Source organism: Polypterus senegalus, chromosome 2 (genome assembly GCF_016835505.1).
Source record: "Polypterus senegalus isolate Bchr_013 chromosome 2, ASM1683550v1, whole genome shotgun sequence".
In the NCBI taxonomy this organism is placed as follows: Eukaryota; Metazoa; Chordata; class Cladistia; order Polypteriformes; family Polypteridae; genus Polypterus; species Polypterus senegalus.
In genome coordinates, this window is record NC_053155.1 from 212,565,104 (window position 1) to 212,589,321 (window position 24,218).

The 24,218-nt window shown below is 36.6% G+C and overlaps 1 long non-coding RNA gene across 1 annotated transcript in view; it reads left to right on the forward strand.

Moving 5' to 3' along the window:
- LOC120524657 overlaps positions 1-1,196 on the forward strand; it is a 63,121-nt gene extending 61,925 nt beyond the window's left edge. Inside the window, exon 3 of the long non-coding RNA XR_005632807.1 lies at positions 1,120-1,196. This is a non-coding gene — a long non-coding RNA (uncharacterized LOC120524657). The remainder of the gene's footprint in view (positions 1-1,119) is intronic.
- Positions 1,197-24,218: the final 23,022 nt, after the last annotated feature.

A 24,218-nucleotide genomic window follows, 5' to 3' on the forward strand; every position in this document is an offset into this window, starting at 1 on the left:
CAGGTGATCACAATCCCATGTCTGGCTCAAGCTGGGTTTTGGTGTTTCTCTAGTGGGCAGACTTCCCTTTGTTTTTCTGTGAACCATCATGGGAGTCAAATTTGGATTGCTGTATGTCTTAATCTACACATACCTCTAACTATTCACAAAATAATTCTCTGTAAAGAAGCAATAGACTAAATACCCTTTTTATAGTTCAAAATAGAACACAATGTTTCACCTTTACTTGGGCACCTCAAATTCAATATGTTTGTAATAATTTATTACTTTTATCTTAGTATACCATATCAGGTATGCCATCATGTGGAAATATACATTTTTAACACAAGGTCTGTGCTGTTTTATTATTATTGTATGTGGTGTCAGAGGTGGCTGGGGTGGCGACCCGGCCGGGACACCCAGGAGGACCAGAGGAGGGCTTGCACCTTCCCCAGACCATCTGGGGGCAACCGCCCTGGTTCCTTTGGGGGCCACGGGTACAGAGCTTTGAAACTCCACCCTGTAGGGGCCCGTGGTCACCGCCAGGGGGTGCCCCCATGCCTTTGAAGCCCTGGACCTCAGCACTTCCGCCACACCAGGAAGTGCTGTGGGGAAGAGGGAGCAGGGACACCCGGAGTGCTTCCGGGGATACAGCCGGCACTTCTGCCACACTGGGGCGTGTCGGCAGGAAATTGCTGGGAAGCCCCTGGAGCACATCTGGGTGTGTATAAAAGGGGCTGCCTCCCTTCATTCCGAGCAAGAGTTGGGAGCGGAGTGGACTGAGCTTGCTGGAGGTGGCCTGAAGAGGAAAGTAAGGCATTGTGTGGCCAGGACTTTGTGTACTTTGGGGGTTTGTGTGGCACCCTTGTAAATAGTTGTGACTTGTAAATAGTTGTGACGTGTTTGTGGGTGACATGAATGTGTCTGCCTATCTGTGTCCGGGCCAGCCTCCACATTGGTTTTGACTGAACTGTGTGTTATTGTGTTTTTGTTCTCTTAAGTAAAAAAGTACATAGTATGTCTTGAAATGGTTCATTACCTTTTACTCTTTCTCAGTTACACCATTTACAGGAAAGAGTTATACCTAAAGAAGATAATTAAGCAAAATAATAATGAATAAATATATGTACTTTTCTGCAGGTACTTTTAAATTGTGGAGCTGCAGTAACACAAAGGACAGAAAACGGGCAAAGAATGTCCATGGGGTAAGGGTCAATTTTAAAAACTTATTTTACATGCAAAATGCAATGGAGGCATTGAAGGCAACAAGAAACTGGCACATTTCAAATTCAGCATCCAGATTCTGGGCTCTAATCGCAAGCAGCTAAGGTATAAATTGTTAGTCATTTTTTTCTATAAGGGTTAGAGAATTTTATTTATCTTAGAAATAGAAACAAACAGTAGTATATTTTAAAAAAATGACACTTTCCATTACTCATTTAGAAAAAAATATGGTATTGGACTACTACATCAAAGCTTTCAGACACCTTAAAAGACAGTATAATTAAAATGAAGAATTTATGTACTGAATTTTCACTGTGGATTGTAATAAGAAATCTGTTGTGATAAGACCACCAGGTTTGAAACCATTGCAAACTGTGCAAAGCACTTATATGCTGCACTTCTTTCTTTCAGTGGTTGACACACTATGTGTACTGTATTGTAGGACTATCTTTAGAAATGTAATTTTGTGAAGTTAAGTTTACTTCAGGCCCAACATTCTTCAGGAACAGGTTTACAGGGTCATTATTATGACATGTACAGAGTAGAGTGCATGTGCTAATCAACCTACAAGGAGCTGGATTCAGAATCAGACTCAAATTTATTCGCCAGTACTTAATATACAGGAATTTAGCTTTGGATCTGCTCATACCAGAAAACAACATAAATAAATAAATAAATAAATAATTAAATTTAAATATCTTGCATCATAAAAAACTGCAAAGTAAGGGCAGTTACAAAGGAGGTGTACAAATGGTATGCAAATTAAAACATACACTGTGTATTTATAGAGTATATGCACATGCACACACATACACACCAGTGATATTTCAGTTCTGATATTATTTGTAGTTTTATTTTTTATTTTATAAAATTTATTTTTATTTTTATTTAGTTCTGTCTTTAAATTTTTAGTTTTTATTTTATTTAGTTTGGGCTTTTTACATAATAATATTAGTACAATTTTAGTTGTTTTTTTTTTCTTTTGGAAGACCGCAAACGTTGGCTTAAACACATTTCAATGCAACTTATGTTTCAGTCAATAAAATACACTCATGGTTCATAATGCTGTTAAACACAGCTTGACTATCAATGATAAAACAGAATAAGTGGCCTAATGAGTACAGTCAGCAAGATCCAATGTTTCAACCCAAGAAACCAGTCTGTGCAAGCATGTTGCTGTTAAGCTCTAAACAAGCATGCGTTTCGAGAGATTTGTTCACGTTGCACAGATAGCCACACAGTGAAAATATTCGCTTGACGTGCCCTCTGTAATGCAGATACACAGACAAGGTCCTCAGCCACTGGCGCCAGCAGACTGTATGTTGAGGATTTCTGCTGCCAGTACTGAAGCAGTGACGTGCGGTGAGGTTCATGGCTGGTGAGGCACTGACTCCTTCAGAGTGAGATATACAAATATATGAACCCACAAAAGTAGCTAATTCACAGTTCTGTTGGCAGCATACACAATGACTACTGGTTATGATTCATATCTCATCAGCATTCTTTACACACACACATAGGTAAGGTACATATTTGGCTAAGAAAGAACGTTATAGCGGCGAGAGAGAGTGGAGAGAGTGCATTTGCTCTGCACCCTTCAAGTGTTCTAACTTTGCCGTTGCAGTTTCACAATTCATACTCATTCAATACAAATGAAAGTGGTGTACAAAAAAAACAAATTTTAATTTTAAACTTAGTTGAAATATTTTGTTGTTTTTAAAAGCTTTTAATTCTGATGCCTAAATCAATTTTACTACAGAAAATAAAACAAAACGATAACAAGAAAAACAACAGAAAATTTTATTTAAGGTCAAAATGTAGTTTTTAAATATTAGATTGTCTTTTTCTTAGTCTGATCCCATTTTTTTTATAAAATTGAAAAACGTGTAGGGTCTTACCTTTTATTTGTAAATGAAGTTCTTCTACACGAAAATATCCATCACTTTCTTGTTAAAGTCCGTCCTACTTAATTTCCTTTAGTTTTAAAAGTCTTAATCTTCCATTTTGGCAGTCAGCCGAAACAAAAAATAAAAATATACAGATCGCTGCAGAGCACTTGACTTTCTGATATCGCTAACTTATTGGCACCCAGAGCCTCTGCATAGAAGAACAACAGCAACAAGCACGCGTCTAGCTCACATCAGTGCGACATGGTACTGTCTTCTTTACCTTGTGCCTTTTTGCTGTGGTTTTATGTCCGATCAGCAAGACTAAACATGTCACACACATTCGTTAAAGATATTAGCAGACTGTGGAAAGTCACGGTGTAAAATAAAAGCGTGTGCAAACATTATATTGGCGACATACAAAGAGACAGCAACAGGTTCACGCCAACTACATGCATCAATCAAGTGTGTGAGGCACAGTGCAGTCTGAGGGGAGGCTCGGCTTATCTTGTCATTGCCGCACCTCGTGTTCCTCCCCTATATTTGATCAAGAAATGCGCAAATTCAGCAATTTTGACTATAAAAATGATCAAAATTATTAGAATCGTGCAGAAAACAAATTTATAGCACAGACCAGTGGAGAAATGTATTTTATGTTATGATTATTAGTTGTTTTACTTTTCATGATGAGAGGTGAGACCACATGTCCTTGTATGAAGTGCAGTCATGGTGCAAAAAAAGTGCTGGATTTCCACTAAGTACTGATCCAGCTGGCCCAACACTGAAACTCAGACTCTTTTCTTCCTTCTCGCACACTACATTTGCTGTAATTACAGTATTTCCACATGTTACTTTCTTGCTTTCTACCCAAAAACATCTGTGCAAAACTTGCCATTGTCAACCACACGTGCTTACTGTTTCAACCCGATGAACCAAATGTGCTCAACAAACAAACAATGGTCCTTTATGGAAGTTTCGCCACATGACTATAGTAAGCCCAAGGTACAGATCACTGCATAGTAAACAGCTCAATGTAACTGAAGGCTCAGGGCGACCTACAAACAACCCCTCTGCACAACTGAGCCGGATTGAACGAAAATGCTAAATGCTAATTTTCTATCTTGTTTTAGTTCATTCCCATATCACTATTTTTTTAATTTATTTTTAGTTTCTCTATTTGCCTTAATTTCAGTTCTTGTTCTTGTAAAATGAAAAACAATACAGTAATCCCTCCTCGATCGTGGGGGTTGCGTTCCAGAACCCCCCGCGATAGATGAAAATCCGCAAAGTAGAAACCATATGTTTGTATGGTTATTTGTATATATTTTAAGCCCTTATAAACTCTCCCACACTGTTAAAATTATTAGAGCCCTCTAGACATGAAATAACACCCTTTAGTCAAAAGTTTAAACTGTGCTCCATGACAAGATAGAGATGACAGTTCTTTCTCACAATTTAAAGAATGCAAATATATCTTCTCTTCAAAGGAATGCGTGTCAGGAGCAGAGAATGTCAGAGAGAGAGAGAGCGAGAGAAAAGCAAACAATCAAAAAATCAATACGTGCTTTTGGGCTTTTAAGTATGCCGAAGCACCACGATAAAGCGACATTTTTTAGAGGAGCGTCCGTATCCTCTAGGCAAACAGCCTCCGTGCAAACAGCCCCTCTGCTCACACCCCTTCCGTCAGGCGCAGAGAATGTCAGAGAGAGTGAGAGAGACAGAGAAAAGCAAACAATCAAGCACTGCGTGGGAAGCATATCGTATATCATTGAGGAGTTTTAGTTATACGTAATACATGCTCTGATTGGGTAGCTTCAACTGGGCAAACAGAGAAAGTATGTAGCATAAATTAATAGACCCATTGTCTGCAGAAATCCGCGAACCAGCAAAAAATCTGTGATATATATTTAGATATACTTACATTTAAAATCTGCGATGGAGTGAAGCCACGAAAGTCGAAGCGCAATATAGCGAGGGATCACTGCATTTTTAGTTCTAATTCTCTTTTTTGTTATGAAAATATCACTGACACTCATGCCTTCATATATGAAAGAACACACAAATAAGCAATTCAAAATTAATTTTTTTATGAGGGCTAAGACTTTAGGAAATACTGTTTTAAGTGTCTGTTAGTTTTATTTTTAACTGACCAAATGCATTTAGCTGAAGGGAGTTGCTGAAGCAAACCAGGCAACAATGGAGAATGTGATCACACTTTCCATTATTTCTTCATAGAATTGTACTAGGATGGGTTGGGAAATGTTTAATTTCTTTAGCTGATGTAGAAAACCCATCCACTGCTGATCTTTTCCTAAACATGGAAGTGGTGTTATGTCCCAGCTGAGAGTATTATTTATACGTGTGCACAAAACTTTGAAAGATTCCCCATGCTGACTGCAGAATCATTTATTTCTAGAGGCAGAGGTTGTCTCTGCTGTTTGAAAAAGTCAATTACCATTTCCAATGTTTTGGTTGTATTGAATACCAGATTATTTGTAGCGCACCAAGACAAAAGACGAGCCACCTCCTTTCTGCATTTCATTTAATTTCCATTAGTAATTTAGTAGTGAATTTAGTAATTTTTAGAGAAGAGTCAGTCATTGATGTACAAGGAATAGTGTAGTGGAAAAACACAACTTTGATAGGCATCTGTACTAATATGGAGACTGTCTGAAAGGTTGGAGCTAATCAGAACATACCGTTTCCTGTTTGTCCAAAAACTGTACATTCATTTAAAGACGGAAACATTCAATTACATATAGAAGCTTAGTTACAAGTTCAGGGACAATGGTATTAAATGCTGAACTGAAGCCTACAAACAGTGTTTTTGCATAAGCTCCTTTATAGTCCAGATGATCCAGCACAAAGTACAAGCCCATCTTGATGGCATCATCCACAGATCTATTTGACCTGTATGCAAACTGAAGAAAGTCAAGATTATTAGCAAATAACAGATGGTTTAGAACTAGCTGTTCAAATATTCATATTAGTAACACCTGGTGTAACACTGACAACAATAGACAAAATAAGCCAGGATGTTTCAGTGCATGTTATAGTAGTCCAGGATTTGGTTACTAGAGAAAAAAAACATGGCAAAGTGGGCCAAAAAACCTTTTTTATTAGCTCTTCACACAGTGCTCTTGTGTTGTGTTCAGCCAAGCTAAAACATTATTGCCAGCAGCAACTCAGAAAGAGATTAACAAGAAGAATTGGTGCTAACAGACCTGAATGCGCTAAAAGCTTGTGGGCACTTGTATTTATAGTATTTACAGCTGTCATGAGCTGGAGGTGCATAATCATCCTTCCATTGATCCATTATCTGAACCTGCTTTCTCCAGTTAAAGTTTAGGGATTAGGGTATGTCCTTAACACACTCATATACCCAAAACACACACTTCCTCTAGTAGTCACCTGATACTTTTGTTATATATGTGTTTGGAAGTGTGGAAAAACCAGACTAGACTGAAAAAAATCTACGTGGACATGGAGAGAAAAGAGCATTGGAATTGTGCAGCAGCAACACTCATCTCTGTTAAAACTTTGCAGCCTAGTATAACATTACATTCTAAACCCTACTTAATTGAGTTCAGTATAAGTAGACAAGCCAAAGAAGAATTGATTAATGCATAAAACTAAGGAAAAAACAGAGGTTGGTGATTTTTGTTTAAGATTGCAGACATAAATAATTTAGAACTCTCTTATATGATACAGGATGCCTCATATTGGTGTCCTTTTGCACCCCCAGCATTTACTAATACTACAGTACAAGGTTTGGTGTCATTCCTAGTGGATTATCATTTATGTTCAACTTGTACTGTAAAAAATTCAAGAAACTTTTTTTAAACAGATCCTAAATAAAGTCACAATAAGAAATGTGTGATTCAGTTGGATTCTCATCATTTTTTCAAGAAGTGTCAATATAATATAACCATATTAGCAACAGTTTCTATATTAGGATTCTGCTTAGCATTGCATGACATTACAAAACAGTCTTGCTTCAGATAAATAATAAAAGTCTAATAAACTTGAGCTAGGGGCTCTACAAACATTGACTGTCATTTGGAGCTGTGCTCTCACTTTTACTCTGACTCCCATGGTACTATGCTTTGTTTATGTACGTATATGTGTCCTTTTATTTTGTACATTCAGGGCCTACTTTACTATAGCTAGGTAATGGTTACAGTGTTCAGGATTTTAAAGGGAGTAAAGCAAAAATAAGAAGTAGGAAAACAAGATCCACAGGAATTGCTAGATGTTTATTGGCTATCTGGCCAAAACTTAATTGGCCAACAATCACCTACAAGGAAATACAGATGTTTGTGCACACTAGTAGAGAACATTAGATTTTGTTTGTTTGTTTGTTAAAACAAAATGGTTTTGTCTTTTTAAAAATGTAATATAAACAAACATAGTCATGAAGATATATGTGAGAAGTTATTTTGGTATATGTGCTACAGTAATGAGTGTACAAAACATGAATACATTATGCCAAGTGAGTTCAAATTGTTGAAATAATTTCAACTACTGCTGCATAGGAGTTCTGTGTTTTGCATTACTGATCCAAAGCTTTCACAGCAGAGAATATCTACTAAACAAATGTCGTGTTTCTAAGATGTAATATGGGTAAAAAGTGTGAGGTTAAATATTCACAATTAGTGAGGACGTAGCACTGCTTTCTATGTGCAAATCGCCTATGTATCCTACAATTTTTATTAACTGTTTTTTGATAATTCTTCTAGACATTCTGAAATTTGAAAATAATGTTCACATTTTACAGAATGTGTTTCAAGTTATAGATGATTTAAGACAGTAACAAAAGCCTAGAAAATTTGGGCTCCATTATTTTACAGTATAAAGAATCCAGCAACTACAATTCCTGCATAAGCCCTGCAGCTTCATATGAAATGTCTCCTTATTTTGTGACTGCACAGTTTTATTACCCACATAGCAATTATTCCCTGAATAGTCTAATATTCCTACATCAATATATTTCTGATGCTAAATTCTCTCAGCGAGGTTTTTTAACCTATTACTTACTACACACTCCACTGAAGAAATGTTAGAAAATAAAAAATACAATTTGCAATTGATTGATTGATGCAGCTACATACCATTTCTGTAAAACAGTTTAGCAGTAAGAAAACTGAATAAACTAAACTTGTGCCTTCTTCTTGGAAACCTTTTTTTTTCTGAATAATTTCATATTAAATGCATCTCTGGATTACAGCATTTGGAAAAAAAGCTAGTTTCTATTGGCTGCAACTCAAAAAGCTTGATGAAATACCACTTTTGATGGCTCTATTTTTGCTGTCCAATCAAAAAGTCAAAATATTAAATTCAAAGAACATTCCTTAGAGCAATTTAACTTATTACAAGAAACGCTATGGATAGACAAATAAAAGAAAAACAGTTATTTGAGCTGAAAGGCATACTTTATGCAGTACGATGCCAAAATTAAAATTATGAAGAACATAGTTCAGGAAGAATAATCCCAGATAAACAATTTCTTACAACATGTGGTAGTCATTTGGTCAGAAGTAATGAAGAAATTATTTGAGGGTCAAGGTCCTTATTCATAAACCATGTCAACCACAGTTTTATATGGCAACGGTACCATTAATACATAGTTTCAGTACATTGCATGTTTAAGTTATAGAATTTATATTGCTTTTCTTTGTTTTTTTGTGTCTTTCTCATAGCTTCACTTTTGTTAGATAAATCTTAATCTTTTCCAAAATTGCTTTCCAATTCTAAAAGCTACATTGTCATTGGATAGATTATCTTTAACTATGGGGTTCTTTAACTTTCCAGCAACTCACAACTGTAGTTCTACATTCTGTCATAACACAGCTAGAAAATGTAGGAAGAATACAACTACAAAGAAATAATTAATTTTAATAAGCCTCACTATGATATGCTTATCATAAATATTCTGTTGCCACCATACTGAGGTGTACTGATAGACTATAGATGATTCCAATTCACTTGGGTGAGCATCTTTTAAATTTACTGAGCTTACATATACATTAATCTTTTTAAACAACAAGTGAGGATTACCAGCTGCTTTAATTAATTTACCACTGTTTGAATTATTATTATTTTTTTTTTTTCTCTTTTCTGTTAAATAGGGAACCTTAAAAAGTGTGTTGTGGTATTGCAGTGGTGAGCACTCCTACTTCACATCTGCAGAAGATTGGGTTAAAACCCTTGCCTGGTCATAGCCAATGTGGATTTTCACATTCTCCATATTCCTGGGTTTTTCATTTGACCCTTTAGTTCAATCATATCTCCAGCCAGAGATGTGATTTACTAGATTTTTATGGCACAGTTTGAATATGTGCATGTATGCACCTTATACTGCACTGGCACTTTGTCCGATGCTGGTTCCTACAGTGTGCCCAATGCTGCTGGGATAGACGTCCTGAGATACTCAATTGAATCAAGTGAGTTTGACAACTTATGGATAACGTAACCTCTAGCAGGCACACATGAGCCAACCCTGACCCCAAAGTGAGATTCCAAAAAAGTCCATGGAAATACACAAAGGTGCTGAAAATGAAATGCACAAAGGAGGCACAGCAAGAAGCAAATGATTTAACAATGTAATGTAAGAACAAATAAGTATGTCAGCCCCAAAAGCCTGTCTACATTCTTCAAAAAAAACCCAGTGAAATTCATAGCTGGACTATTCTCTAAAATAATTGGAGAGGACTTTAATTAGGACATCGAGATCTCTGCAGCCTACTGTATATGTGGTTCCAATGCCTCCAAACCAAAAGCCTAATTGTCTGTTCTGAGAAACTACAGGCCAAACAATTTTATGTCCCTTGTCAGACAGGAAGACGAGACTATTTTTCAAAATACACACATTCATATTTTCCCAGATTTTTTTTCATCTGCAACAGCCTGCCTACATTCTTTAGGTATCGTCCTTGCCTATCAGTGTGGGATGCCTAATGCATTTACTCAGACTATATTAAAAAGACCCCTCAAAACAGCTCCCATACCGTCTCATTTTCTATGGCTTTTCTTCCACCCTTCAGTCAAGATCTTAACAATATCCACTCTTTATGACTCTAAGCTCGATGCTTAATTATTTGGCCTATTTGTCCTCCTTGACTTTAATTTTGAGCGTGACTAAGTCTCCAAATTCTGTGCAATTACAGCTAAATCCAAGTCAGGCTCGGGGTGATGTGTTAAGGATATACTTTATAGTGTTAAGCCCCAATAACTCTTGGGATAGTATTCTGCTGCAATCTAGTGAATAAAGTAACATCCTGGTGCAAAAAAAAAATATTTCTATAGATTCTGTTAATTTATTGTAACCTAAAGGCAACTCCTCGATACTCAGTGGGGCAGAGCGTCCAGCATAAAACACAACGTCAAATGAAAAGCTGTAAAGGCAGTTTTAGAAAGAACTAAGACTGAACCATTGCTTGAATCTGGCTATAGTGGTGATGACGTGAAGTGGTTATCAGACATTACACAGATAATGAAGCTTATGCATGATAGAGCACTGTACATCCGAACCGCCATTGAATGTCCCGTGATGGTGTGACATGTAGCTGCATGACAAAAAGGCAAAATAATTGTAATAAAGTGCAAGGACAAGTAAGACATTAGCCCCCTAGGCACTGTTCGCACTGTGGCGATTGTTAGTTTTCATGTGAGGGGAAATGTTGACGTCACTAAGCATACAAAGAGACATGATTCTACTGTCCTGACTGCAATGTCAAGCTGTGCGCTGGTGACTGTCTCAAATCATCTCACACAAAGGATATGTACTCGCTCTGCATCAGTACAGCAATGGGCACCAGACATACTTTTCTTGCTGTATTTATGTTGACGTTTGGGATTTACATGTATCTGTCACAAGTAATAATATATTTTCTTATTGAAAAATGTTGAAAGTTTTTAACTTGTTTTTCCAGGGGTAAACCTAATGCTGAAGAGGCTATGGTCCTTTTCGAAGTCCAGTCCTTGACCACTTCAATTTTTCTTTGAATTGCATTAGTCATTCTTTGCTATCTATCTAAACTGGGAACACCAGGCTAGAGCTCCATCTTGTGACTTCTAGTATTCCTGCAATCTCAAACATGCAGTAATATAGTCCTTAAAAAGCCGGAACACTATGGCAGCTCCTTCATTATATTCACCGTACGGGCTGACCTCTTCCAATAGAAAGTATATTAAAAAAAAATATTATTTTCTTTATTTAAAATATGTCAATAGGACTTTGGAATTTTCAATTGTGATTGCCTTCACCTAGTTTAAAGAGGCAGAATAGAGTATTAGTGATACCATCCTTTAAGAGGCATGTCACACACTTCTTAGGCTCCACCAAATGCTTTTCAGCAGCAGCAGAGAGACACATAGGAAAATTAATTCCATTAATTAGGTTAGACTGACGCATTTCCATATTTTAATATTATGAAAAACTCAAAAGATTATTTTGAATATAGTGATAATAGCTAACTTGTAAAGAAAACTGAAAGTTAGAGTAAAACAGTGTTCAACAATATAAAAAGTGTATACTAAGTTGTAGAACAATATTTAAATATAAATAGATAATGGCTAAAAGGCACGAGCTAGAAGTCATTCTGACAATGGATGCATCTTGAGGTGCAGTGTCCCCTATTCTTTGTCACTTTGCCGAAGATTTAAAAGCCACAAAGGCACTCAGAGACAGAGAAAAGAGAAGATGGTAACAATTTAGTTAATGTCAGTAGACATGATGGTGACAGTGGCAGATACTGTAGTTGACCAGATGGATCAAAAGCTGTAGCAGATGACTACACCAGGACTAAGTAGGAGCTCTACAGACCTGGATGTCATTAAATTAAATGATAAGACTCTTCCAACATTTAGGGACTCTATAGGCTCAATTTATCCTGCTTATCATAATAATTACAAAGTTATTTGTTGTTATAATTAGTGAATCCATATAAAAGGTTATTGAGTAATTAAAAAGTTATTCAGTCTCTGTGCAATATAAAAAGTCTATGCCTGGTTTAGTCCCATGTTGTTTGCTTCTTTGTATTGTTTAAAAGTACAACAAACCACATCCATACAAATATCTATTATGAATACACCATGTATTGTTTTGAAAAGGCAATCCGTCACAGCTGTAAAATTGTGGCAAAAGAATGTGGCCCGTAGTCTGTGCTGCTTTTTTGGAATTTTTTGTGATCATAGATATATAAATATAGATACATGCAGAAGAAAGCTGGTGTAATTTCCATCTAGCACATTTTAGCATAGTTAGTGACAATAATAAAGTACTCAGTCAGCACAATATTCAGTCCACCTTGATTTAAAATAGATAATCATATTTTCCTCATTGCTGCCATGAATAGTTGACATTGCTGACGTCCTCTGTCAGAGGGCTGACAGTCACGCTACTTCATTTCCTTCTGTGCTCTACCAATCTCTTTATGCATCTGTAGTCATCCATTTTACACCATTTTGCAGTATTGTTGAATTGCATTCTTCTCAGTTTTCTTTTTTCCCTGTCTTGATTAATGCCATATAACTGTAATCCTGCAAAGAACATTCTTCTACTTGTATAAACTTGAAGTATTTCAGTGTTGGCTCTCCTCTATACCCCCATATTAATTAACTTATGTTGCCTTTTAATTCTAGGCATTGATCTATAGCACCATGGCACAAAAGCTGTCTTTTATTCCCAACATCGTTTTAACTTTCATATTGAGATATATTACAATTAGTTCTTCTTTCTTTCAAAAGATTTCAGTATTCATGTGGTAAGGAGTACCTTACTAATATTGTTTTAGCATTTCACACTGTTTTTCAAATGCTAATAATTTTTATTGAAGTTATTTTGATGACATTCAACATATTACTATAATGAGTGGCTGTTTTAATAGACACCACCATTTTATGTTTCTGATGATTATAATTCTGCATGTTTGCTAGACATATGACACGTACATCAATAAGCAGCATCATTAAAACCTCCTGCCTAATACTGTGTAGGTCACACCTTGTGCCGCCAAAACACCTCTGACCTATCGAGGCATGGACTCAACAAGACCTCTGAAGGTGTCCTGTGGTATCTAGCACTAAGATGTTAGCAGCAGATCCTTTAAGTCCCCATAAGTTGAGAGGTGGGCCATTTCATGGATCAGACTTGTTTTTCCACCACATCCCACAGATGATCAGTTGGATTGAGATCAACTTAAAAATCTTTGTCATGATCCTCAAACCATTCCTGAACAATTTCTGCATTGTAACAGGGCTAATTATCCTGCTTAAAGAGGCTGCTGCCATTGGGGAATGCCATTGCCATGAAGTAGTGCACGTGGACTGCAACACTCTTTTGGTAGATGGTAGACAGCAGTCTGTCGCTGAAGCTGCTCCTCTGCCTGGAGATGACACTGTTCAGTGGATGCAGTGGATTCTCCATGATTGACAGGAGCCTGCTCAGTGCCCATTGCTCTGCCACAGTTGTTAAACTGTCCAGCTTCATTCCTACAATAGAGCCTGCCTTCCTCACAAGTTTGTCCAGGTGTGAGGCGTCCTTCTTTATGCTGCTTCCCCAGCATACCACCGTTAACATTATTCAAAGTTAAGTTTGTCTGTTTGTACTGGCATTTTTATTACTCTTTAATATTGCTTTTTGTATCAGTATGCTGCTGCTGGATTATGTGTATTTCCCCTTGGGATTAATAAAGTACCTACCTACCTACCAACCAACCAAAGTAACATCCACATGAATGCTAGGACCCAAGGTTTACCAGCTGAACATTATTCAGAGCATCACACTGCCTCCTGTTGCTTGCCTTCTTTGTTTATTGCATCCCGCTGCTATTTTTTCCCCAGGTAAATGACACATATGTATCAGCCATCCACATGATCTAAAAGAAAACATGATTCATCAGACCAGATTACCTTCTTCCATTGCTTTGTGGTCCAGTTCTGACACTGACGTGCCCATTGTAGCCCATCCTTGGGTGCCCATGTCCAGTTTTCCTTCGTTAGACCACTTTTGGAAAGTACAAGCCACTGCATACCAGGAATATCCTAGAAAACTTGCCATTTTGGAGATGCTCTAACCCATTTGGCAAGCCATCACAATTTGGCCCTTATCAAAGTCACTCAGATCCGTACACTTGCCCATTTTTCCTGCTTCCAGCACATCCCCTTAAAGAACTGACTGTTCACATGATACCTAATACATCCCACACCTTGACAGGTGCCATTGTAATGAGATAATCAATATAGTTTACTTTTCCTGTCAATGGTTTTAATGTTGTATCTGATTGATGTACTGTATATATATTGTGACTTGTAAAAGCTTGGTGGACATGATCTAAAACTCTGCTGCATACAAAACCTTATATACAAACTTCAAACTTATTTAAGGAAAGACTTCTCTAAAATTTTAATTCAGACCTGGAAATGTTTAGAAAAAGACATCTTGTTTTGTCTCTTAGTTTCTTAGTACTGTTTTTTGTTTTAACTCTTGCATTTGAAGGTTGATTTAATGTTTTATCTATCAGCCTTAGCTCTGTTTTGTGATGACTCTCTCTGATCTTTAAGAAAGAACATATTTTAGACCTCTGCTGGTCAAAACCAAATGCAATGATTTCATAGAATTCTTCCATTCATTTCTTGATGACACATGTCATGTTTTATTATTATGCATTTTTATTTTTACATGTGATACATAGAGCCTTTCACTTGTTCCAGATGTATTCTAATCATAGTTATCCTTCTGACACATAGTGTCACGAAGTATTTTAATGTGTTACATCATTTATTGATTCTAGCAGGTTTTTAGTGCACTACTCGATGGTTTAACCACCACTGTCAAGTAACTTGCATGTGAGTACATGTGATTGCTTGAATTAGTTAATTACTGATGTGTCAGGAAGGGTATGTGCTGAGGAGTAGAGGAAAACAAACCAAGAGGATGAAAATTTAATATCAGAGAGTGGTTTGAGGGGTATACCTGTCGAGAACGTCAGGATGGACAGCTGGCCTATGTGAGGGAGCCGGACTTGTGGCTGTTGTGGAGTTCTGTGGTTTGGCAGAATTCAAGTCTGCGGATTTGCCAGAAAAGAGAGTAGAATAGAATGGAGGAGAATCCCCTCAGGAAGGGGGAACAGACAGTATGCAGGACAAATTTTAGGGCATTGCAGAATTGTTACGCAGAGGGCAAAACTAAAGATTATTATTGAAGGTTTTGTCGAAGAGTTAGTGATGTGGTAAATATACTGTGCTGAGTGGTCTGCAGATACCCATGGAGGTGGCTGATCATAATGCTAAGGTCTACACAGGAAGGTTTTGTCCCATGTTTCCTAAGAATGACACAGGATACATTGAGGATGGGTATGTTTTCATTCTGTTTATTATTGCACTCCTGAAGGCACTTGTTTTATTGGCAAAACTTTACAGTGGGGTTATTTATTTACTGGAGATTTTTATTGAATGTACTATTGCACTTTAATGCTTTTGATTTTAATAAAAACTGTTCACTTTTTATACCTGAAATCTGTGTCTTTTCTTCTCATTCAGTATAGTTGTCCAAGATTGTGTATATTTAAAAACTGCCTTACTTGCACTTTATTTTCTCGTAATCTCTTAAGCTTTTGTATTCTTTATTTTCTAAGTTTTAACTACCGTTTAGGATAGTGTTTTGGTTTTGTCATGACAGTCACTGAGATTGCCTGTTTATGGACTAAATGTGATTTCAGACTGTGTTACTTTTCCTGGTACTGTTTACCCCTCTGCCCATGTTTCTTTTTTGTCTAAGGCAGAATAGTTACCTTTCTTCAGTACTACTTGTTTTGTGGCTGAACAATAGGTCAAATATTCCCTGGGGATTTTGGGATAATATGCATTAGGATCATAGAAAATATAAAATGTGTTCAGTGTAGCATGTTTTTTGTTTGTGTCTACATTTATCGATCTTAAATTAATTCACTTTTTTGAAATTTTAAGTGTTATGGGTGAAAGGGTAGGGGAAGTACTATTTCAACCCTGTGTTTGGTACATTTAGAGGACACTTTTGTGGAGAACAGTGAATGCAGATGATGAAATTCACTTTATACATGAATGAATACAAAGCAACAATATAGCCACCTATCAGTATCATAATAATGCAGTTTCATATGAGATGCATTTTACTACCAGTCATAAATATCATACACTACCAGTCAAAAGTTTTAGAACACATCCGTTTTTCCATTTTGTTCTTAAAATTTAACCAGTTGAAATGCAATGAATGACCAGAAATGGTGAAAGGGTAAACAGTAAACTACCAGAGGTATAAAAAAAGTTTAGGTCTACCAAAAATGAAAAATATTTAAAGTGTTCCTTCTTCAGGGAACAACAAATAGGTTGCAAGATACAGATGTTTTACAGCTATTAAAGTAAATTAAGCCTTGCAAGTTGAACAAAACAATATGCACAGGTGACCCAACTTCTTTTGAATCCTTAAAAACCTTCTGTCTGTCTTAAAGCAGAGTTGGAACAGACTGTTACAACACACTCTGAAGTCCTACAAGGACAATATTCCAGGGATAATTGCAAGAAAATGGCAATTAACAAATGAAATGAGACAACGCATTATTACCCTTAGAAGTGTAGTAGGCCTTTCATTTAGAGAAATTGAAGAAAAAAAAAGAAAAAAGTGTTAGTGAGTATGGTATAATATGCACAACACAAAGGTAATTGGAATCTGGAAGAATCTCTAAAAAGGAAGAGATCTGGCAGACCCAACGTTATAACCCAATCAGAAAACAAGTTTCTGAGGGTCACCAGCTTGTGTGATAGGTGACGCAAAGCACAACAGAACCATTTGACCTATATCCTTGACCTTTACTGTGAATTATTATCTCATAAGACATTGTATTGTGGTGTTTATTGTAATTTTAGTCCCGGAAATTATAATAATAATTTATTGTAAATGTCAGAATAGCATTATCTAGAACTAGATGGGTCATTATGGTGTGGCAATAAATGTGTCCATTCTTTAATTGTCAAACCCATTTAGTCCACTTCAGGGAGGTGGAGCCTTTCTCACATACAAAGCAACACTTTCTCATACAAAACAAATGAAAAGTTACAAATTTACAAATTAGTCTGCATATCTGGAGAAAATTTAACACAGATATGGGAAGAATTCACATCCTCCACACTGTAAGTGCCCAGGCAAGATTTTGAAGCTAGGGCTCTGAATTGGAGAGTAAGCAACCACTGAAGCTCTGTGTCACCCCATTAAATAGAGATAAAAGGAAAATCTTTCACAGTCTGCTCTTCCTTAATTCGTAAAACACAAAGTTCTGATATCTTCTAATAATCTGTCATAGCTTAATTAAATTATGAATAAAAAGTAATACAGAATAACTTATAGGAAAAAAATTACTTTCTTGGCGCAATGGTCCAAAAGTGGAATAAATCTAGTTTATGAATCAAATTAATATTTGATATGCAAAATGTGTTTTTATTCAATTTTCTCCATTTCCTACTCTTTTCAAAGCTGTGAAACAAACAAAATATTTAAGTTGGAAGCTTTATTTAACATGTATTGTATATGTTACATTTTAGTAAATGGCCTCATATTGAAAATGACAAAATAAGCAATTTATTTGTCCAATGCTCTCCTCGATCATTCGCTTCTAATGTATAGTATGAAGAATCCCATGTCTGCTTGCCCTAATTATAATTTTTCATGTTGCAGGAAATCTTAATCAGAGCAAAAATAACTGAGCATGTAGTAACTGTACATTACATTTTATTTAATACCTCTTTTAAATAAAATAGATAGGAATGTGATGTTCAAGAAACTAGAAAATTTCAAATGTGTGACCTTAAGTACAAAGTCTTATTATCACATTGCCAATGGAAGCAGTCACACGGCCCCTAAAGAACTAAAAATTCAATGCACCTCAAGGCTGCTTGAATCTCAAACTGACATAATAAGCTAGTGATAGAACTCACAACACCACAGTAGAAATATTGATTGTCTATTTGTAAGAGGGTGCATTTTTTAAAGATATATTATGCAGTACCTTGGTAAGTTTCTTGCTAAATTTATACCCACTATCCAACCCGTGGCATAGCATACGCCGCATATAATTATTTATTGATGAGTGAACACTTCCTGAAAGACACAGTTGCCCAAATGGGGAGGGTTTGAGGATACAACTGTCAGTGAATGAAAAAATGAAACTCTGGAGAGATTGTCCGTGAGTGAAAACAGGTTTTGGCAGATATATTTTTTTGAAAGTTTGTCCTTGTGCCTTATTAAGAGTCATTGAAAACGCCACTCTAACAGGAAATTGTCTGTGTGTAAAAGTAAAAGGCAAATTAGAATCTGATGGGGTCAGGGAAATCTGGGGAATAAGGACAGTTGGTGAGGTAGCAGATGTGATAGTCTTACACTTCAGTACATTACTGTCGAGCGTATCCCATGGCCTTAGAGTTGGTGGGTGTGACTACCTGTCTTGCTTGCGCTCACTGTCTTGCATGCCCTTAATATATATATAGATGCTTTTCTGGAACAATCAGATTCCTTTCAGCTTTGTTGGAGGTATTTTCATCTATACTAATAAAAGGCAAAGCCCTCACTCACTCACTCACACACTCACTCACTCACTCACTCACTCACTCATCACTAATTCTCCAACTTCCCGTGTGGGTGGAAGGCTGAAATTTGGCAGGTTCATTCCTTACAGCTTCCTTACAAAAGTTGGGCAGGTTTTATATCGAAATTCTACGTAATGGTCATAACTGGAAGCAGTTTTTCCCCATTTACTGTAATGGAGATGAGCTTCAACGCCGTGGGGGCGGAGTTTCGTGTGACATCATCACGTCTCCCACGTAATCACGCAGTACATAGAAAACCAGGAACACCTCAAAAAGCGCTGAAGAAAATATGCATTATATAATTGAGAATGCAGCGAAACAATAAGAAGCGAGCGAGTGACATATACCATATTCATGAGTTCTGCTACTGAAACAAAGCACGATGTAAACCTACACTTTAAATTAAGTTCATAGACAGGCTGCGCTGGCGCTTGTAATTTAGTGCCTGCCCATATAAGGCCGTCCGTCAGCGGCAATCCAATAGCAAACTGCCACTAAATATTCACGGGTTAAGGACTGTGCTTATGGAGAGGAAGATGAGATGGTCAGGGTGGTGTTTGACACAAACTCAGCGAAACTGCGAGAGAAAGTTTTAAGTGCCAGGACTAAGGTAACATTAAATACAGCCATGGACATAGCACGAGATGGCACCAGCACAGCTGGGAACCTTCATGCATGTACACCGAGGCTCACGTGAACTGACGCAGTGCACAGATAAAAGCAACAGTTCCAAAAGCGCTGAACAAAAACCGAATTACACAATTGAAAAGGCAGCAAAAAATATGAAGCGTCTCATACATACAAGCATATTCATAAATCCAACTACTGCGGAAACAAAGCACACGTTGGAAAAAGTCAATGTCCCGCTAAAGGAAGACAGTGTAAAAAAAACCCGTGCATGCAGTGTGTCAGGTCTCAGATAAAGAAGAAGACGAGCTGTTTATTGATGCAGTAAGAAACGAATCGATGAATGAAACCTGTCATCTTTACAACGATTGACAAACACGGAATGTAACTTGAACACAACACATCCTACAAATACGAACCTGATTGAAAGAAATAATGATAATCAAATCCTTGATGACAGCAACACTCAGTAACACTCACAAAACAAATACTGTATATTGACAGTCATGTTACGTTATTTTTAAAATGTTCCCTTTTCTTTTCTAGCTTTTTAACACACTACTTCTGCGATACGCGGGTATATATATATATATGTATATATATATACCCGATCTACATACTCGAATAATGGATACTTTATTCGCCATCAATGATTGTTTTGGTAAAGCCATACTCAGTGTATTCATTAGATGAACGGTAAAAAAGTAAGGGCAAGGGGAGGATGACTTATTGAGGCATGCAGGCTGTAGTGCGCGTCAACTCTATCTGAATTGCGCGATCACATTTGAAAAAATATATCTTTTCAAGTTCTATTTAGTCCATATGTGTCAAACTCAAGGGCGCGGGCCACATCCGCCCGGCGTAATTATATCCGCCCGAGATCATTTTATATACTGTATTATTGTTATTAAAGCCCGGTATATGAAGCGCTGGTAACACAATAAACTACAGATCCCATAATGCAGCGCTTCAGCCGCCTTGCCGAACAAGTTATTGCGAAGCTAGCTCACACGATGCTGAAGAGAAAAGTTGATTCTGAAAATAGAGCCTTTAAAACCGATGGGAGGCTGAGTATATGTTTACTGAACCCGTGTGTCTCATTTGTGGAGCTAATGTGGCTGTAATTACAGAATTTAATCTAAGACGGCACTATGAGATAAAACATCAGGGTAACCTGAATGCAATGCAGAAGATACAGAAAGCAGCATAATTAAATAAGAATCTGACACTTCAGCGGACGTTTTAACCCGTGCACAATCACAAAGTGATTTCAAGTGAAGCTGCTTTTATGGGAGACACAAATGCACCAGTGCACCTTGCCCCACTTTCCCTGTTGCCAAGTAATGTTAAACCAAGTCGTCACTACGGTGTTCCCAAATCGCACTTTGCTGATAAACTGAGCGCACTGCGCACTGAGTTTGCACGGCGCTTTGGTGACTTTGAAGAACAAAAAAAGTCCGTCTACATGCGGCTCGAACCTTGTGCATGTTTGGTAGCACATATCTGTGTGAGAAGCTCTTCTCAGTGATAAAGACTAACAAAACAGCACACAGGAGTCGCCTCACTGATGAGCACCTGCAATCCATCCTGAGAATCTCCACAACACAGAACCTCACACCAAACAGAAACGAACTTGTGGCCAAAAAAGATGCCAGGCGTCCAGCTCTAAAATGACATATGAGCAAAGACAACTGAATGATTTGATTTGTTATTGCTGAAAGGAACACATTTTATTTATATTTCCAGGTTTTGTTATGCAGCATGTTCATATTTGAATTTGTATAATTTTGACAGGATATATTTTTATGGAGAGCAAAATCTTTTGGGATATTTAAAATCTAAGTTTATTTTTTATATAAAATTACATAAGAGTAAAGAAATTTGAATGTTTGTTCTTTTAACGTTTACTTTATTTCTAACTTGTATAATTTAGACAGGATATATTTTTATGGAGAGCAAAATATTATAAGTTGTTTAAGGTTTGAGTTGATTTATTCACGAATAATATTCCTGTCTGTTTTTACCATTCCTACCAAAGATATTTCTGTCGACTAAATAAAAATTCCTTCTATTTAAAATTTAAATAGAACTTGAACAAATACGATAGTTCATAATATCCACGCAGACTTGCACGTAAGAGCGGGAGTCATCCGTTTTAACAAATGCAGCGTATTGCACTGATAATGAAATAGCTGTGTGTGTATATATGTAGATATGTATGTATATGTATATATGTTTATATATGTGTGTGTGTATGTATGTATATATGTATTTGTGTGTATATATATGTATGTATATATGTGTATATCTATAGATATGTATATATATATATGTTTATGTGTGTGTGTGTATATATATATATATATATATATATATATAACAACAACACTCATCACTCACAACAGTGACAAAACAATTACATTGACAATCATGTTACGTTATTTTCAAAATGTTTCCTTTTCTTTTTCATAACTTCTTTAACACACTACTTCTCCGCTGCGAAGCGCGGGTATTTTGCTAGTATACTAATAAAATCTAAATGTATTCTGTGGTGCATCCTGATATTTAGTGAATGTGTTGCCATGAATAGCAGAGCTGGTCAGTCTGACTGAACTGAATCTTACAACATACTTACAACTTGTGAAGGATAAAAGGAGCCAGTAGCAACAACCTTAGTCTGAGCCTGAGGTAGGCAGCTCTGAACCACGTTGGAACATTCTCACCTTCTGAAAAATATTAAGCAAATTATTTATGCTTAAAACTTTTTCTTTGACCTGTCCCTTTTGTAAATTAAAAACAGTTGTAGCTATACTTGCCTAAATTCTTTGAAATCTCTTTGTTTTTACTGAGTGTGTAGGGCATTTTTTGAATGTGGTTTTTATTAGTGTTCAAAACCACTTCAAAGCCATTTTTTGCCTGTTGCTACTAAAAGCGACATTTCAGTTCAGAAACTGAACATATTGAGAATGAGTGAGGACCCTGTGATTATAAAAATCTCATTATAGCCCACCACACCCCAAAATATGATATTGAAAAAAAAAGTGGACATGTGAAAATATTTGCTAGATATTTTTCATTCACATATACCATCAACATACTAAGGATAACATTTTTTGCATGTTTTGCACCAGCTGTACTTACAGGAATCACTGTAATTGTTCTAACATCTGTGGTGCACTTTCTGTCTAAATGTATAAGCAATGCACTTTGTTAGTAGTTGAATATTCCAATTCATTGCTTCTACATTCGTACAGGTAGTGTTATACAAATTTTAGAAATGCGAAAGAGATTCTTTTGCCAAATGCTGTATTTGCCCTTATATCAAGTGTTAAGTATTTGGATTCATTTTGATTTTATAGCAAAAAAGATCATAAGGTGACATATACATTTTGTGAGCATTGTCGAACTTAAATCAAATAACCTGCCATACTACAAGTTTGGACTGTCTCCCCAACTCTAGCAAAGAGGGGAACTTAAAGGCTGATTTATGATGAAGAAGAAATACACAAACTGATGTAATCAATAAGAGATACATGAAGCTGGAATCCACAGCTGAAATCCTACATCACATTTACCTAAAGTAGTTACAGTGTCTTACAGACATATTGTTTGCTCCAAATACTGACTAAGTTAAATGGTAAGTTTGTATTTTCCAAAATACTTATTAATTAAGGTGAACAAAAATGAAGTAACTCTAATAATGCCTAGGATGGCAGCTATGGTAGTTTGGTGTTCCATCTTTGTCCCTCTTTTTGTGCTAAATTTGTTGTCATCATGCAAAGTCATATAATATATACACGAGAAGAGCTTCTGAATATCGGTGATGTGACCCCATATATTATAACTAAATCCATGGATCTTACAACTTTGTTGATCACAGGTGTTCATACAGCTGAACAGGTAGCCCGACAATGGTGTCCAGGTTTGATTCAGAAAGCGAGGACTATGGAAACCACCTTGAATATGTCTGTCTAACATGTACTTACTGGCAAACAAAGTGATGAACTGAAGCTGTTAATATGTACTAAAATTGACTTTTTATCTGCTCTTTGCTTTACTGTAGCATAACAGAATAACTCTGTTCCAGACTCTTTATTGGACTTGTCTGACTTTATGTAGTCCCAAGCGGACTAAGTTACCAAAATTTGTGACAAACAGGAGGAGTGTGTTTGTACATTAATCAAGGTTGGTGTAACAATGTGACAGTTGTTTTTTAAATCATGCTCTCCTGATCTAGAATTGTTTATTAAAAACTGTAAGCCGTTTTATTTACCACACGAGCTTTCCTCAGTAATTTTAACTAGGATTAACATTTTCCCTCATGTTAATGCTCACAGTGCAGTGCAGTGGGGACTCGCTGATGTAATCACTGAGATTGAAAAAAGTACAATCCAGCCTTGCTAATTGTTTTGGGTGATTCTAACCATGTCAGTTTTAACCAGATCCTTCCTAAATATCCACTGCAAGTAAAATGCCGTACCAGAGATGGAAATATTCTAGATCACTGTTATGGAGCTATTACAATACAATACAGTTTATTTTTGTATAGCCCAAAATCACACAGGAAGTGCTATTAAAGTTGCTTATCGTGCCTTTTCACGTGCCCCCATTGGTAATTCTGACCATTCTATGATTCACCTTTTTCCTGCTTACAATCAAAAGCTGAAAATTGTAAAGTCAACAAAAAGAACAGTTGGAAAGTGGACCAGCTTCAGGACTGCTTTGCTTGCACAGGCTGTTACCTTCAACACACACGAATACACTGATGCTCTAACCTCATATATTAGTTTTTGTGAAAATGTTTGCATTCTAACAAAAACAATTGTGAAGTTTAGCAATGATAAGCACTTGGTTAACCCCAGAGCTCAGGCGACTGTGCCAGGACAA